We start from the raw sequence: 18,838 nt of genomic DNA, 5'->3' as shown, positions 1-18,838 counted from the left end.
TGATTACTCATGTAAAGACATGTCATTCCTTTATATCCTATATTAATTTTTCTTCTACATTGCTTCATTTTATAGTTCCTAAATATATATTATAATCCTTTCACTATTAGAAAATCAGGCTTATAGACATTAACAGCTACTTATCATCAATCTCCATAAAAAATCTCCTTTGACACCACATTGTGGTAAACTCTACTGCCAAAGCTTGTGTCAGCACAGCAAAATATAAGGAGGCATATTCCCAAAAGGATGGACACTAAAAGGTAATCTTTTTGGCCACAGCAATCTCCCAAATAGATGGCAATTTATAATTATAAAACACAAATTCTATGGTATCAAAAATCTCAGAGATGCTAGCAGGGGTGGGAACCTGCAGCCTGGAAGCCACATGTGGCCTTCTAGGTCCTTGGGTGCAGCCTTTTGACTGAGTCCAAGATTTATAAAACATATCCTTTTATTAAGGGGATTTGTTCTGTGAAGTTTGGAGTCAAAGGGCCACACTTGAGGACGTAGAGGGCTACATGCAGCTTTGAGGACACAGGTTTCCCATCCCCATTAGTCTTCATTTTTTATTAAGAGGGTACAAATGTTTTGCTTTTACCATTCAGAAATGTCTTTATTTTTAATTGTCCTGATTTCCTGTCAAGATGAGTGGAGAATAGCCTAATGTATATACATACATTCCAGAAAAAATAAAATTAACACCAGACCAAATATAGATTAAGAAATAAAAGAAATAAACTATAATAAATACTTTTACCCAGTTCAGTACTGGCAAAAGAGGACACCTAGGACTTCAGTCAACTAAGGAAGGGGTCCAGTCAGAAGAGCCTGGGAGGCAAGCTCATTGCTGGTAGGCCTCAGCCCTAGCTCAGACAGACTTAAGTGCTCCAGTAGGAAGCTCCAAAGCGGTCAAGCACTACCCTGCAGAGGACAGGGAGTGGGAAGAGATTGTAAAACACTAGGTAAAAAGTCCTAGGACTGTTAGGCTTCGGTAAAGTTCTGGCCCTCAGCCTGAACTTGGGAACTCTCAAAAGTTTGTAGCAAGCTGATATGAGTTGCCCTAATAGCCTCAAAGAGCTTAGCACAGTTCTGGAAAGATATAGGTGAGCCTGGCAGCTTCCAACACTTTCTGCTGATAGGGCCAGCAATAAGACCCCAGACAATGATCATCAGGACCAAATAGCCCACTATTCCACTGAAGTATACAGGCACAGTTAAAACCAAAAAGTTATAATTCAGGATGAAAAGCTGCAATTATAAATATGCAGAAGACACCAATAATCAAGAAATTTTATGTAACTAGGAATATCCAGAACACAAGCCTAATAAAAAAGAATAAGTCCACAGCTACCATGAAGAGAACCTCAGAACTATATTTCAAGATATCATAAATGAAATACCCTAAATCTATCAAAGCAAAGGACTAAGTGAAAATGTAAAAATTCCACCAGCAACCTCCTCAAAGAAACCTCAAAATTAAAATCCCCAAAATCCATAGTCAAAATCCATAGTTTTCAGGTCAAAGAAAAAATACAGAAAGAATTCAAGTACCAAGGAACCACAGCATGGTCAGGATCACAAAAGATTTGACAGCTACCAAGTAAGGACCACAGATGCTGGAATGTGATCATCAAAAGGGGGAGAAAAAAGACTTATACTGAAGAATAACTTACCCAGATAATAATAAAGAATAACTTACCAATTCTACAGAGGAATAAATGGAGCATTCCTGAAGAAAAGATCAGAAAGGAATAGAAGCTTAGAAATGCAAACAGCAGTTAAGAGAAATCACAGAAAGAAAAACACATTAAAGCAACTAGAAGGGAATGAAGTGTAGACATTCTAATAAGAGAAGAAACAAATATCCCCTTAGTACCCGAAAGTCTTCAAGAATCATAAAGAGATTTAAATAAGACAAAAAAGAGGGCCTAGGAGCAGTTTTATTCTGACTTGAAAGTAGGTTTCTGAGCAAGGAACACTGGGTTGTTTCTATGAAGACAGTAAAACTTTTGGCTCGTGGATTTTGTAAAACAGGTACAAAACTTTGCCCATGAAACAAATTTCCTGAAAGCTAGAATGGTACAGACAGAAGCCAACGACTCCATGAAACAAGAAATATTAAAAATAAAGTCAAAAGACTGAAAAAAAGAAAATGTAATGTATTATATAGTAAAAACAAAAACACAAAACAAAACATAAAACTAACCAAATAAACAGACTGAGGAGCAAATATTTAAGAATCATTGGAGGCCATGACCAAAACAAGAGTTTAGACATTACATTTTAAGAAGTCTTATCTCTTAGATCCAGAAAACAATGTAGAAACAGAAAAGATTCACTGGTTATCTCCTTAAAGAAATCCCCAAATTAAAACTCTTAGGAACATCAGAGTCAAAATCCATAATTTCAAGATCAAAGAAAAGATACTGCCAAGTAGCCACAAAAAATTAATTCAAGCACCAAAGAGCCACACACAGTCAGGATCACAGAAAACTCAGCAGCCTCCACCATAAAAATGCAGAGAGAGAACATAATATTCCAAAAGGCAGAGGAAACAGACTTACAGGCAAGAATAATTTAGCCAGCAAAACCGAGTATAATGTTATAGGGGCAAGATGGACCTTTAATGAAATAGAAGACTCCACACATTCCAGAACACCAGAGCTGTGTAGAAACTTTGACACAGAAATTAAACACAGAAATAAAGAAACATGAAAAGGTAAACAACAACGAACAATGTTAAAAGACTAAAGGATAAACTGTTTACATTCAAATATAGGGAGATGATTGAGTCCCTTCTAAATCTTATTATCATCAGGGGACATAGAGAGTCTAATTAAACAAGATTTGGGAGTGGTTCTGTTATAGCTTTATGATCTTTAGGGGGGAAGGAGGAATACAATGGGAAGGGAGGAAAGGAAGGTTAGGGAAATTTCTCTCACTTAATCAGGGTGTACAAGTAGACATCTACACAAAGAAGAGGAGATTTGTAGAGGTGGCTGACACTTAAACTTCACTGTCATCTGAGCTGGTCAAAGGAAATAAGAATACAAAATACATAAAGAGTTGGGTAAAGAAATATATTTTATTCAATGAGAAATAGGATGGAAAGAGAAAGGGAAAGTAAGACGGAGGGTAGATTAAAGAAAGGATTTGTCCTAAGCAAAACAAACACTAAGGATAGATCTTTTTGAGGCAAAGAATGGAAATCTGAAAGGGTGCTCATAAATAATAATGGAGGAATAAGTTATGGTATATAAATGTGATGGAATACTATTGTGCTCTAAGACAGTGGTGTCAAACTCAAAAAGAAATTCATCCCTGAGGTCCCACATTGATTTAAAAACCAATACATCAGAGGAGCCAAGATGGTGGAGTAAAAGCAGCGACTTGCTTGAGCTCTCCCCCAAACCCCTCCAAATACCTGTAAAAAAATGCCTCTAAACAAATTCTAAAGCAGAAGAACCCACAAAAAAGACAGAGGAAAACAAATTTCTAGTATAAGACAACCTGGATGGTTGACTGGAAAGGTCTATTGTGGCTGGCGGGGGAGAGATACACAATTGGGTATGGGCACACAGGCAAAACAGGCCTCAGCAAATCTGGAACAGACCTTAAGAGGACTGAATCATGGGCAGCTGTGGCAGTTTCCAGACTTCTCAATCCATGAATGCCAAAGACAACTTAGAAGATCAGTAAGAAAAGAATGTGACTGAGAGAGAAGCTCAGTCGCAATCCCAGTCTTCAAGAGCGGCCCTGGGGCTGCGGCTGCTTCTAGAGCTTCTGGCCCACAGACTGAGGTGGAATCGAGTGGCTGATCAGAGGGGGATTTGCAGGGATTTATTTGCTGGTGCTGAGGCAGGATTCTCTTGCTTTGCCCGGGCTTAGATCTACCGTCACTCAGTGGCGGTCCTGGAGCAAGAAGCAGTGCTGGTGTGGTGGAGCTTGTAATGGTGGTGAAGAGCTAATCCTCCTTGCAGTTCCAAGGCAGAAAAGAGTGCTTGTGGTCACTCGTAGACTAGAGCACAGGCCAGGAAAGGAGTAAACACCTTGCCCCTTATCATATCACCTTGGAAGAACTAAAAACTTACAAGTCCCTAGAAGTATCTCTGAAAACAGCCGCACAAAGTCCTTGAAGCTTGGGATGGTACACCCTCCACACTGGGAAGCAGATCCCTACCTTAACAAAGAGTTTATAACTCAAGTTACTGGCTGGGATCATGAGTAAAGCTCGCAAAAAAAAAAAAGTCAGACCATAGAATCTTTCTTTGGTGACAAAGAAGATCAAAACATACAATCAGAAGAAGACAACGAAGTCAAAGCTCCTACATCCAAAGCCTCCAAGAAAAATATGAATTGATCCCAGGCCATGGAAGCGCTCAAAAGGGATTCTGAGAAGCAAGTAAGAGAAGTAGAGGAAAAGCTGGGAAGAGAAATGAGAATGATGTAAGAAAATTATGAAAAACAAGCCAACAGCTTGCTAAAGGAGACCTCCAAAAAATACTGAAGAAAATAACACCTTAAAAAATAGCCTAACCCAAATGGCAAAAGAGGTCCAAAAAGCCAATGAAGAGAAGAATGCCTTAAAAAGCAAAATTGGTCAAGTAGAAAAGGAAGTCCAAAAACTTAACTGAAGAAAATACTTTATTAAAAATTAAGATGGTACAATTGAAAGCTAGTGACTTTATGAGAAATCAAGACACTGTAAAACAAAACCAAAAGAATGAAAAAAATAGAAAATACTGTGAAATATCTCATTAGAAAAACAACTGACCTGGAAAATAGATCCAGGAGAGAGATTTTAAGAATTATTGGACTCTCTGAAAGCCATGATCAAAAAAAAGCCTAGACATCACCTTTCAAGAAATTATCAAGGAAAACTGCCCTGATATTTTAGAACCAGAGGGCAACATAGATTGAAAGAATCCACTGATCACCTCCTGAAAGAGATCCCCAAAGGAAAACTCCTAGGAATATTGTAGCCAAATTCCAGAGTTCCCAGGTCAAGAAGAAAATATTACAAGCTGCCAGAAAGAAACAATTCAAGTACTGTGGAAACACAATCAGGATAACACAAGATTTAGCAGCTTCTATATTAAGGGACCACAGGGCATGGAATATAATATTCCGGAGGGTAAAGGAGATAGCATTACAACCAAGAATCACCTACCCAGCAAAATCGAGTATAATCCTTCAGGAGGAAAAAATGGATATTCAATGAAATAGAGGACTTTCATCAAGCATTCTTGATGAAAAGACCAAAGCTGAATAGAAAATCTGACTTTCAAATACAAGACTCGGAGAACATGAAGAGGTAAACAGGGAAAGAAAATCATAAGGACTTATTAAGGTGAACTGTTTACATTCTTGCATGGAAAGACTGATATTTGTAACTCATGAGACCTTTGTTAGTATTAGGGTAGTTGGAGGGAAAAATTATATATGTATGTATGTATGTATGTATATGTAGATAGATAGATAGATGGATAAACAAAGGGCAGAGGGTGAGTTGAAGATGAAGTGGTGATATCTGGAGAATAAAATTAAGGGGTGAGAGAAGATTATACTGGGAGAAGGGGAAAGGGAGAGGTAGAATGGGGCAAATTATCTCACAGAAAACGGACAAGAGAAGGCTTTTACAGTGGAGGGGAAACGCGAGAAGATGGGAGGGAATGAGTGAATCTTATTCTCATTGGATTTGGCTTAAGGAGGAAATAACATACACACTCAATTGGGTATGGAAATCTATTTTACCCTACAGGAAAATAGGGGGGAAGGGGATGGGAGGGGAGAATGATAGAAGGGAGAGCAGATTGGGGGAGGGGGTAATCAGAAGCAAACACTTCTGAGGAGGGACAGGGTCAACAGAGAGAATAGAATAAATGGGGGTGGAATAGCATGAAGGGAAATATAGCTAGTTTTTCACAACATGACTACTATGGAAGTGTTTTGCATCACTACACATGTATAACCTATATCTACTTGCCTGCTTTCTCCATGAAGTTGGGTGGGGAGGGAGGAAGAGAGAAAATTTGGAACCCAAAGTTTTAAAAACAAATGTTAAAAAAAATTATTTTCACATGTAACTGGGAAATAAGATATATAGGAAATGGGGTATAGAAATCTATCCTGCCCTACAGGAAAATTGAAGGGGAAGAGGTTAAAAAAAGGGGTGGAGATAGAAGGGAGGGAAGATTAGGAGAAGGGGTATTCAGAATGTAGGCCATCTTGGGGTGGGGGGAGGGACGAGGTGGGAAGAAAATATAGAACTCAAAATCTTGCGGAAGTGAGTGTTGACAACTAAAAATAAATAAATTTTTTAAAAAACACAATACATCATGCTGACTCTCATTATGTACTTAAATACTGCACTGTCCTCTAATATAGAAGTGGCTTCATGCTTTTTAGTTGTATAGAATTGTTTCACCCATATCACTAAAAGTCTTGACTATTTTGTTCTTTTGTGTTGTGTGCAACTTACTGTCTTCTCCCTCACTGTCAAGAATGTCCTTTCTTATTGCTGTCAGTGTGTCTCCATCTCACTGCACTTCCCCTTCCTTTTTAATGTGCTACCTTTAACCTGAGAACTAAGAGGCCAGATAACTAAGCTTGTTACAACTGTCTTGAAAGTAGGTTTTTGAGCAAGGACCACTGGGTTGCTTCAATTAATATAGTAAATGAACTTTTAGCTCATGGATTTAGTGAATTCTCTATTTGCTCTTCAGAAGCATAAATTTCAGATTTGAGTTTTTAAGCAACATTCTGGATAGCTAAAATTACTAAGTATTAACAATAATAATTGCTTCCCTTGTTAACGCTTCAACAATTTTCTCTTTCCCTGTCATCTTCCTATTAATACTTGTTTATGGAACAGTGAGGAAGCCAGTGTCACTGGATTCAAGAGTACATGGTGACGAATAAGGTGTAGGAAGACTGGAAAGCTAGGAGGGAGCTAGGTCATGAGGGTTTTGAATGCCAAACAGAGCATTGTGTATTTGATTCTGGAGGTAATAGGGAGCCACTGGAATTTAATGAGTAGGAGGGGTGAAATGGCCAGATTGTACTTTAGGAAAATCACTTTGGTGGCAGAAAGGAGGATAGATTGGAGTAGGGAAAGATTTTACACAAATAGACTCACTTGAAGATTATTGCGATAGTCCAAGTATGCGGTGATGTGGGCCAGCACCAGAGTCAAGATAGGGTCAAGGGAGGAAAGAGGAAACAGTACATGTTGCAAAGTTGAAATCCAGGGGAGTTGGCAAGAGATTAGATATTGGGAATGAGAGATGGTAAGATAATAACTAGTTTGTGAGCTTGGGGGACTAGAAGGATGGTGCTGCCCTCTATAATAATAGGGAAGGTAGGAGAAGGAAGAGTTTAGGGAAAAACATAATAAATTCCATTCTGGACACACTGAGTTTAAGATGTTTGAAAGGCAGTTGGAGATGCAACCTGGAGGTCAGGCAAGATAGGTAGATATGAGAATCATCAGCATAGAGATGATAATTAAACCCACCACGGGAGCTGATGAGTCAGTGAATAGTATGTAAGAGATGACACAGAACAGAATCCTGTGGAACACCTACAGTTAGAGTGTGTGATCTGGATCAAAATCCAGCAAAGGAGTGGTCAAACAGGAGAGAGATCGGTGTCCCAAAACCAAGAGAGAAGAGAGTATCATGAAGAAATGGGTGATCAACATTGTCAAAGTCTATAGAGAGATCAAGAAGAATGAGAAAGGGCCATTGGATTTGGCAATTAAGAAATCACTGGATTGGCATCTGGATGAAGCAGTAGATAGAGCACTGGCCCTGGAGTCAGGAGGACCTAAGTTCAAATCCAGTCTCAGATATTTACTAGTTGTATGTGATCTTGAGCAAGTCACTTAACACCAAATGCCCCCCCAAAAGAGGGAGAGATCACTGGTAATGATGGAGAGAACAGCTTCAGTGAAATGATAAGGTTGGAAAATGGATTTTAAGGGGTTAAAAGGAGAGTAAGAGAAGACAAAGTGGAGGCACCAATTGTGGATAACCTTTTCAAGGAGTTTAGCTAAAAAGGAAAGAGGAGATGTAGGATGATAGTTATTGGGGATGGAAGAATCAGGTGAGGGTTTTTTCCAGAATAGAAGACATAAATATGTTTGTAGGCAGTAGGTTAGCAGCCAAGAGACAGGGAGATATTGAAAATAAGTGACAGACTGGGGATGATAGAGACAGCAATCTGTTAGAGGCATTAGGATGGAATGAGATCTCCTGTGCAGGCAGAGCCTCAGTAAGAGTAAGACCACCTCGTCATATGACACAAGGGTGAAGAAGATAGTGGCAGAAAGCATATGAATGATACATTAGGAAGAAAAAGGGGAACTCAGGAAGAATGGTCTTAGTCTTTTCTGTATAATATGAGTCAAGGTTCTCACCTAAGAGAGTGGGGGAAGGAGGAGACATGCAAGGTTTAAGGAGGAATGAAAAGGTTTAGAAGGGTCAAAGTATAGAGTTAGTTGATAAGCAGAGAGGGCCCACCTTGAGGTTTCATAACATAAATTTGTAATGATCTCAGAACAGTTGTGTGATTTTCTCCACCTTCATCCAACAGCATGTGTGTAGGAGAAGAGGATGAGAACAATCCAAGGATAAGGCTTGGCAGAGAACAAGTGACAATGTGATTAAGTAGCCAAGGACTCTAGAGAAGGGTGTAGTGTTTAATTGGTTCACTAAGGGGTCAAGATGGGGAAAAGAAGAGACAGGCTAGCACAGGGGTAATGGCCTGGGAAAGGACTGAAGGCTCCAGAGATAGAAGGTCACAGTGTGAACAAAAAAAGCAGGGTCTTGTAAGGGAAGGCAGAGGGAGAGATGAAAAGCCAACAGACTGTGGTCAGATAAGTGGATTTGGGAATTCCTGAACATGAAGGTGGCACATTTATGGGTGACAGCATGATCATTATGTGAAATGACACAAAAACATACCAGTAAGGTACTGAACAAATGTTATGAAAGGACCAAGAAAAGAGGAATTATTATTGACCCAGGGAATGTCAGAGATGAAGATAAGGTATAGAAGAGCTGCGTTCAGGAAAAGTATGAGAAAAGGTACATAGGCAGAACAGCACAGTGAAAGAACAAGGTTGTCTGGCTGGTAAGAGTATAGCACACATAGACAATTACCACTTTACATAAATTCGCATTATACAAATCCAATTTTAGGAAAAGAATCTGAAATCTGCATTCCAGAAAAACACCTAATATGGGCAGCTAGGTGGCGAAGAGGATAGAGCACCAGCCCTGAAGTCAGGAGGACCTGAGTCCAAATCTGGCCTCAGACCAAACCACTCAACACTCACTAGCTGTGTGATGCTGGGCAAGTCACTTAACCCCAACTGCCTAAAAAAAACCCCTAAGATAACTTTGTTCTCTCTTTCTCTATGTGTCTCTGTCTCCCTCCCTTCCTCTTCTTCTCTGATCCTGCTGCTTGGCTTGGTTGGCCAAGGCTTCCCCCCCAAAAAAAAACCCTTAAAGCTTACTATTATTATTTTTTTAATGTAGTAAAGATGTTGATCCTTATGATCCTCATTGTATTATCACAGAGGGGCATACATATTTGAAGGCAGAGAAGAGACCTAGAAGAGACTGAGAAATCAAGGGTGAACACAGCAATGGTCCTTGAAGTGGGGTCTGAGAACCCTTGGGGTTTCCCAAGACCTTTCAATAGGTCTGTGAGTCTAAAACTATTTTTGCAATAATACTAAGATGTTATTTGCTTATTAACATACTCCTCTCTTTTCCAAGTACATATGTGTGAGGCTAGATTTTTTTTCATATATTTTAAGTAAAACAAATCACAACAGATTAAACATAGAAGAGATACATTAGCTATGAAAATCTAGCTATATTCTATTAAGCCAGATACTACCCAGATTGGCAAAAATATGCAAATAATGCTACTACTCTCATTTTTTGGGGGAAAAGTTATTTTTCACAAAAATGTTTTGTTAACATATAATGGGTTTATTATTGTTATTTTAAATGGATTAATATTTTTTAACTATAAAAAACTTTTAAAAAAATACCCCCAAATCCTCCAAGTCAAAGCAGAAGACCAGAGGCTGAGAGACCACCACTACCCCCAATGATGAGAGAGACCTCTGCCCTACTCCACCCACCTGTCTATCTTGTCTGCACATACTAGGGTACCACATCTGTCCTCTCCTCTTCTGTGTCCAGGTCCAACCCCTACATGTCTCCCTCCCACTCCCTTCTTCCTCCCTGTTCAGGCAGGCCCCCATATGGCTGTCACCCTCACCCTCTCTATTCTTCTTCCGGCTGCTCTTCCTTCTCTGTCCCTGCTGGATATGTCAATGAACCTTGTGCTGGCCCCTTCCCTCCAGGGGGCAACTGCCTTCTTGCCTCCCTTTATTTCCTGTGTCTGTGCAAACCGGCATTAAATACAAATATCTTTATAAAGAGCTCTTCAGAAAGGTCCACTTACCTAAAGTGAAAACTGTCTGTATAGTGAACAACCTAGTTCAACAAGCATAAGTGAGAAACATCCTGCAAAGAGTTCATATTCTCCTAGAAGGATCCAGTATTTGCAGTTAATAAATACAATGTAACACTAACAACTAGGAAGTTCAAGAATAATTTCTCAGAGAAGATAGACCTGAGCTGAAACTTGAAAAAAAGATAAAGATTCTAAGAGGCAAGAGCACATTTCAGTCATGAGGGATAGTCCTTGGAAGAGAGTAGCTTAAGGTAACACTAATAAGACAAGACATTCAGTAAAGCACCAGAATATAGATGGGCCAGAATCCTAAGCTTAAGCATCAGGACTTAAAAGAAGCAGTGTGGTACATAGGGAAGATTGTTGCATGTAGAGACAGACAACCTGAGCTTGAAACCTAGCTTTGCATTTACTACCTCTGTAAGTGACTTTACCAGTTAGGGTCTCAGTAAAATTGAAGGGATTGGTCTAGATAGGATCTAAAATCCCTTCTAGCTCCAAATTATGTCCCTTTGAAATAGTTGAGTAGAAAGGAGCCACTAAAGAGAGCCTTATGACCAGTTCTATGCATAAGGAAGATTAATCTGGCAGTGGTGTGAAAGAGGGTTTTTATTTGTTTTGGGGGGGCAGGGTAGAAAGACTTGTTAGAATGAAATGGCAAAAGGCAATTGTTAATAAGATATATTACAATGCTACCAGTGGGAACAGGCTACAGATTCCAGGATAGGTCAGTGGTAGAACTGAAAGGACTTAACTTGACAACCAAATGAATGAATGAATGTGGAGAAAGGGAAAACTCAAAGATGAAATTAAGGAAAGCTTCCAAAACTGAATTACCAGATGAGTAGTGGTACAAACAAAAGTTTAGTCAGAAATTTTGTGGAAAAGTTAATAATTCTGTTTTAAATCTGTTGCATTTGGAGAACCCATGAGACATTCAGGTGATAATGCCTTGCAGGTTAACATAATATATAGGTCTGACGCTCAGAAGACATGCATGGACAGGGATAGAGATTTTCAAAGTCATTTGTGTAGAGGTAAGAGTTGAAAAAGATGGATTATGATTACAACAGAGAAAGAGCAGAGAGAAAAGAGAAGAGAGATGAGGACAGATCCATGAAGAACAGCAAAATTAAAAGGCTGACAAGAATTAGAGGAGATTACTACACTTTATCTGCAAGGGGATCCAAACATCCAAGAACAAGTGTGCTGCTGAAATTTAAATAGATCATGTAGAATTATTGCTCCACTGTAATCTTCCAGTTAAGCAATGTGAATAAAAATTTCAGCCAGTCACAACTTATTTATTAAGAAAAGGCTTATGATTCCCACATAGCTTTTTTTTTCCTCCCAGTTTGCCCTTTAGGCTAAACACTTAACAAGTTTTTATTAAAGTTCTGAATACATGCATCCAGTTAGTTTTTACCTATAATTTCGATACCTGAATTTTTCACTTACTCTTTACTTCTAACTTTCTTAATTAGATTTTCCCAAACAGACAACCAATAGATCCTCAGCTTCCACACCAACAAATAAAAAAAAAAAGCCAGCCTGAGCAGATTGCTTGCTTACATGTGTTTCTTACAAGAATTCATAAAAAGCAAAACTAAAAGACACTTGTAATATGGGTCTTCCACTGTGACAAGGGGGTTAATATTTTTATGTCATGCATCCCTTTGACATTCTGACGTAGTCTTGATACTACCGTAGTTTTGTAGTTTTCGTTCGTAGAAGGAAAAACTACATTTCAATTAGACACTGGTATATATATAAATATATTTTCCACTAAAAGCTCAAAGAGTCCTTGAAATCTTTCCATGGACGCCTCTTAGGACCCCAGAATAAGGAATCCTTGCTCTATACATTATGTAGGAAGACAAGGGAAGCCTCCAACTCTGGCAGTTCCGGCCGCCCGCCCCTGACCCTTGGCAGGACGGCCCCCGCGGAGGGTAGAGTTCAACGGCCCGCGGCCTCTTCCTAGGCAAACCGGCAGCCGGGCTGTCAAGAGGCCTCGTCTCCCATCCCCGTGGGCGGCGCGGTCCCGCCTCGTCCGGTGGCCGCGCCGACGTCGTTGGACCGTGACCCCGTAGCAGTCGGAGGCGGGTAGGCAGCGGCTGGGCCCGGGGCCCTCTCTCCCCGGCTAGCCCGCCATGCCCTGTTTCTTTCTCCCGGCCCCATGCACCAGCCCCAAAGGAGGCCAACTTGAGACCGGGAAAGGGTCGGGGTCCGAGGCCTGGACACTCAGTGACCGCGTAACGAACTTACCAGAGCTGGCCGTGCCCGCTGCAGCTCAGAGCCCTTCAAACCGCCGCGGCCGCCACTGCTCCCTCGGAACACGAGACCGGGACGACGTCGGCGTCGCCATGCCGGGTTTGGATTGGCCGGGGGGTGGGGCATAATGGAGAGGGGGAGGAGATACGGCTTGCCCCGCCCCTGCCCCAGCCACTCCTAAGGGCGAATCTCTCTGGGCTCTTGGGGACCCAACGGAAGCCGAGGAGGGAAGGGTATGTTCAGCCCCAGAGAACGGAACCTTTACAGAATCGCTTTAATCTTCGTGGTGGATGGAGCTGTTCAGTTCACAATCTGGCTCTGGCCTACCTCTCTGGGGGCCCCTTTTTCCACTACTCCACTTCACGCTCTCTATAGTCCAACAAAACTGGACTAGGCTGTTCCCGGAATTTGGCATTCCATCTCCAGCCTCCGTGCCTTTGTCCAAGCTATTGTTGCTCCCCCTACTTGGAACACACTTGAGGAGCAGGAGGAAGAGGAGAGAGGGAGGGTGGAACGTGTATATATACATACACAATAAATACAAGATAACTTGAAGGAAAGGCACTACCAGCAGAGAGATCATGAAAGGCTTCATGTGGAAGGTGAGGCTTGAGCTGAGTTTTGAAGGAAACTAGAGGTTCTAAGAGTCCAATTGATACTACGAGAATCCTGCAACCGTATACTTGGCATTTCAATGACTTGAATTTAATTTTGAATATATACAAGTCAGCCTTGATCGAAAACCCTTCAATGATGGGCATCTCAGAACTTCCCGAAGCATCACATTCAACTTTTTTTTATTTTTTATTTTGGCAAGGCAATTGGGATTGAGACAATGTAAACAGTGTGAGATCTCTCGGATGAACTGAGTGTAACAGTTTTGTAGACTGTTACAAACTCAGGGTTGGTTACGCTAGCCTGAATAGGCCCAAGTTTCAAGTTCCTAGAAAAACACATGATCTGTACTGTTACATTAGTATTAGGTAATGGGTAATGCTAAATAAGGATAAAATAGCTAGGATTGGTAGTATTGTAATGAGATTCCTTGTTTGTGGGGTAGATTTTCGCGTTTTAGATTGTAAGGCTGAAATTCCTGTCCAATGGGAATTTACAGCCAGTGGTGGGTGGGTGTCTATGCCATAGGACTATATAACCTTTGTTCTGACCTTTGTGCCTGGCCTCCCTTGGCTGGGACTGCTGGAGGAAGCAGATGCCCGGTTCTCGAGAGAACGTAATAAATCTTTCACTTTATACCAAGAAAATCTCTGAGTGTTATTTCTGGGTAACTGTAGCACACAATATTTGGTGCGTTGGCCGGGAAAACATGACCAGGTGGAAGGACAGAGTCCTGGGCCTCTTGGGGCGGGGCGCCCTGCCTCTATTTTAGGCAGCCCATGCAGCTTGGGATTTCTTACCCTTCCACCAGGTGAAGTGACCGGAAGCAGAGAGACTAGGTGTATAGTGAAAATAAAAGGAGAGGACTCCGTGGCAAATCCCGACCATCGGTGTGGACAGAGCAGTCAGGTAACTTGTGTGCACATGGCCCAAGGTAAGCACCCTGGAAGGGGTGCCCAGGATAGGAAGGCTCTTGGGTGACTGAGAGGTGGAGGCGACTCCCCTGTGATTGGACGTAGGAACCAGGGGTTCCATCAATATTGAAATGGGCAGGCTCAGTCCAAGCTGCCCTCCGCAGCGATTGAAATTAAAAGTATACCGTCAAATAGTGCCTTGGGAAATAAGTTAAATAATTGGAATGAGTTGCCAAAATATAAAGGGAAAGATAAAAAAAGAAAAATGATTAGATACTGTTGTTTTGTTTGGGGTAATAAGGATATTGGAGGTGGCACGATTTGGCCCTATTATGGTTCGGTCAAAGACTGGGTGTGCCAGAAATTAAATTTATTTGTGAATGAAAAGGATCCTGTGGACCCCGAGGAAATGACATATGCTGGTTTATGGCTTCCAGGGAGCAGGATATTTTTGTGTGAAAATAAGTCTAAGAAGAAAGAGGATAATAAGGGGAGGGGATGTAGTGTCTCAGGAGGGGTGGGGTCCATTGTCAGCTCTTCCACTCCCCAATGCAATACCCCCTCAGGGGCCTTCACTTTCGGCTTCCCAAGAATAATAATAATAATAATAATACTGTATTATTTAGGTTATGTGATTGGTAAAAAGCAAGTTGAGGAGGATCCTCAAAGTGTCAGGTCAGAATTAGAAAGAAATAAGGTATGTGCAGTTTTAAAGGGACTTTAATCAAAGTCCATCAGAGGGATAATTAGGTAGAAGGAAGACAAGAAGGTTTAAACATGTAGGAGAGAGGAGTATGTGTAGGAAGCTTAAGGAAGGTATAATTTATTTGCACAGTGGGAATAGAGATTTGGAAAGTAAAAAGGTTTGGAAACTCTTGAAGAGTTGTTGGAAAATATTCTTTTCCTAAGGTGGATGGAAGAGAGAGAGATAAGGAGGAAAGGAAAGTGCTCAGATCAAAGGGAGGCAGGCTAAAATAAGTCTTTAACCATTCCCTGCCTTATATAAAAGAGAAAAGTTTTTGTGTACCAGAACAGGAACACAAGGTAATTTATGGGCAGCCAGAGGCTGTGCTGAATGAAATGTGATGTTCATAATTTATTACATTGTTTGGTATTAAGATAAATTGGGAAAATGTAAGAATCTGCAAACTGTTAAACTTTGGTATTGTTATGTCAAGTGGCTTTTCATAATTTGAATGTTATTAAAGTAAATTGAAAGAATCTAAAAAAAATATAGTGGAAAATTGTGTGAGACAAGTGAATTGTTTAGAATGCATACTAAAGTTGTAAAAGCCATTTGGTAAGAGAGAGAGGGAGGGGGAGCCCTATTCAATATCTCCCTTCAGAAATTCAAAAAGAAAGCTGTGTAGTAGTATGTTAAATTAATTGTGGAATCAGAGAAAAGAGAAAAAGGAATGTATTTGGCTATTGGGGCATTCTATATGATCTTGTTTTGTAACATTTCCTTTTAAATATTGTAATTTAAGAAAGTATAAAATTTCCAAATTTTGTTTTTATTTTAAAGGGAATTTTTAGTTAAAATTGTTTTGCTATCATTTATGAAATTTGTGAGATTGTTAACTATTTGGGGTTACTATTTTCATGCTAAAACCTAAAAGGGTTAATTAATTACTGTATGTGGAAAGAAGGAGATAGTGTAGAGCCTTATTGGGTTGGTTCTGCCCATTCAAGGGCACCAGTATCAGCCCTCTCTGAAGGCCCCCACAATTCTCATTATTTTGTAAACTTGCCAAGGTGTCTGGAAACCATGAGAAAAGAACTTGTTAGGATTATGCAGTTCCTAGACAATGAACTTAGCTTGCTGAGAATTTGCAAGTGTATAGAAATTATTTTTTAATGATTGGCTTTTACACCAGGACAAGTTTAAATTTGAAAAGGAAAGACTTAAGTGAAATCTCCTATGTATGTGAGTCCTGGTAAATTTTTATTGCTTATTGCAACTCTATGAGAGCAAAATTAACTGTATCTGGCTTTAAGCTGTGATTAGTGAGACTTGCTGTTTGAAGTAAAAGGCTCTTGGGACTATAACTAATTTTGTTTTGTGTTTGAATTTGGATATAGTTGTCTGCATTAAAATCAGTATCTCAGAGAGAGATGCCAGTGAATGTGATTCTGTACTGGTAACAGGTGGAGGTAAATGTGACTCATTTGGGAAAAAGCCAAGGGGACAATCTTAGCCTCAATCTAGGATGGGATCCTGCTGGCTCAGTTTTCCCATTGTGTTCCTTTGGAAAGGAATGTTTCCCACCTGACTATTCCTGAGTCTGGTGATGAGGAGAAACAGATACTGCGTGATTGGAGAACTGCGACTCGATCTGAATTTAAACAAAGTTAAGGATATTTTATCTTGTTATATTCGATACGTCACATGTCCCTGTTCTTTTTCCTTCTGTAGTAAGTTTCTATAATCAGAAGATTTTGTAAGTACAGTAACAAAGTTGTGAAAGTAATTGATTATGGAACATCTTAGATTACTATAGAACTGGGACTAGTTTTCCTGTGTGTTCCTATATGAGTTAGGGTCCTTTAATTCTTGGTAATGGTATGGAGACAATTAGGTTTATTTTGTAAATGCCATCAAAGAAACATGGCATGACTAAAAGTTTAAGATTATATATATACTGTGTTAAAATTGATTATTTAATATATTTAAGATTTATATATATATGTACTGTGTTAAAATTGATTATTTAATACATTTAAGATTTTATATATATATTATATATATATACTGTGTTAAAATTGATTATTTAATATATTTATGCATGTACTAGAGCCTGTTATTAACCCCTTAGTGAAATCTCATCCTCCTGGTGAGGAAATTAATAATGGATTAATGTAAAGTATAAGACACTGGGTTCTGAGGTGAATTTCTTAAACATGACAATTGACCATGGTTCCAATTTTGAGTTTGTAAAATGATCAGGATTATAAGGATTAGAAATGGTAATTTAAAATTGTGCTAAGGTGACTTTTGCAGGAGAATGGACAGAAAGCTGGTTCCTACAAGAAGACAAGATGCTGAGATGCTGTGCTGGAGATGGCTGGAACAAACACTAAGGACCAGAGGACTTCATTGACGATATCCCCTGCCAGACAGCTGTATAGGAAAAGACTCTTTGAATTTTAAAGGGACTAATTGCTCAAACTCCCCCTCTAGGGTTTCCTGTTGATAAACTACAAGTAGGTGATTGGGTATATGTTCAATCTTGGAAAGATGAAAAATTAACCCCGAATTGGGATGGGCCCTTTCAGATACTTTTAATGTCTGATACTGCAGTTCGTACCCAGGAGCAGGGTTGGACCCATCACACCAGAGTAAAAGGACCAGTGGTGCCTCCTTCATCTGAATGGACTGCTGAAAAATGAGAGGACCTCAAACTATATCTACGAAGGAGACTGCCTCCTACGGGCCCTTATCATGATCCTTAAACTTCTTTGATTTCTTATAAGTGACTGTTACTGCTGTACCTATCCCTGTACTGTTTCCACAAGAGAATCAATTTATACAACTTATGCAAAAAGGGTAGGGGAAAGCAATTGGGGATGAGTACATGTGGGTGTACTTATTCCTGCCAGATTGGTTACTTTGAAGTTGACTGTTCCCTATATCAAAGTAAATGGAATGCCACTCATATTAAATGCACTAATGGAACATGGATATCATGTAAGAGTGCAAGGTACCTTATTGGTACTCATTACCACACAACCTGCAGATATGTATTGGCAGGAGGGAATCCTTGTTTAAGCTGTAATCTTTCTCAGGAAATTGGTGACTTAGAGCAACTAAATCTATATAAAGATGAAAATAGTATTAATGGGAAACTGAGGCTTCCTTATTATGATTGGGCATGGAGAAATCAAACATGGTCTGGATATTTTAGGAAATTTTGGAGCAAGGAGGATCGTACTAATTCAGATCAGGGGCAGAAGATTGTAATTGGGAAAAAATAAACAGCTATGGAAATGTATTTATAAAGAGGGGACCATTGGGAGACAGGGATATTCAATATTATCCATCAAGAGGAAATGTGAGTCGAATTTTCAGTAAAAAACAACCAGCTTTAAAAGGCCATTATTGGATATGTGGTTTAACTGCTTATACACACCTTCCAACAGATTGGACTGGAAATTGTTATATTGGATTAGTGAGACCTAAATTCTTTTTCTTACCAGGACAAGAAGGGAAGCAGTTAGGGATACAACTATATGATGACCTTGAAAGAGATCGGAGGTCAATGATTCATCAATAGCATCTACAGGAAATGCTAACGGTTGGGGGGATGGTTGGCCCCCGGAAAGGATAATAAAAGAATGGACCAGCAACCTGGGCACAAGATGGAAGTTGGGGATACAGGACCCCGATTTATTTATTAAATAGATTAATTAGGTTACAGGCTGTTGTAGAAATTATAACTAATCAGACTACCAAAACTACTGATTTACTTGCAACTTATGCCGAGCAGAGCCAGGAGGCTATTCTGCAACATAGACTAGTATTGGATTATTTGTTAGCT

The 18,838-nt window shown here is 39.9% G+C and overlaps 1 protein-coding gene across 5 annotated transcripts in view; it reads right to left on the bottom strand.

Moving 5' to 3' along the window:
- USP45 (ubiquitin specific peptidase 45) overlaps positions 1-12,851 on the bottom strand; it is an 88,760-nt gene extending 75,909 nt beyond the window's left edge. For all 5 annotated transcript variants that reach the window (XR_013486972.1, XR_002326786.2, XM_020998301.2 and 2 more), the window contains exon 1: positions 12,766-12,851. The gene's annotated coding sequence lies outside the window, so the exon portion shown is untranslated. The remainder of the gene's footprint in view (positions 1-12,765) is intronic.
- Positions 12,852-18,838: the final 5,987 nt, after the last annotated feature.

Source organism: Phascolarctos cinereus, unplaced genomic scaffold, assembly GCF_003287225.1.
Source record: "Phascolarctos cinereus isolate Bilbo 61053 unplaced genomic scaffold, phaCin_HiC Scaffold_5;HRSCAF=322, whole genome shotgun sequence".
In the NCBI taxonomy this organism is placed as follows: Eukaryota; Metazoa; Chordata; class Mammalia; order Diprotodontia; family Phascolarctidae; genus Phascolarctos; species Phascolarctos cinereus.
This window is presented reverse-complemented; position numbering and strand designations above follow the sequence as displayed.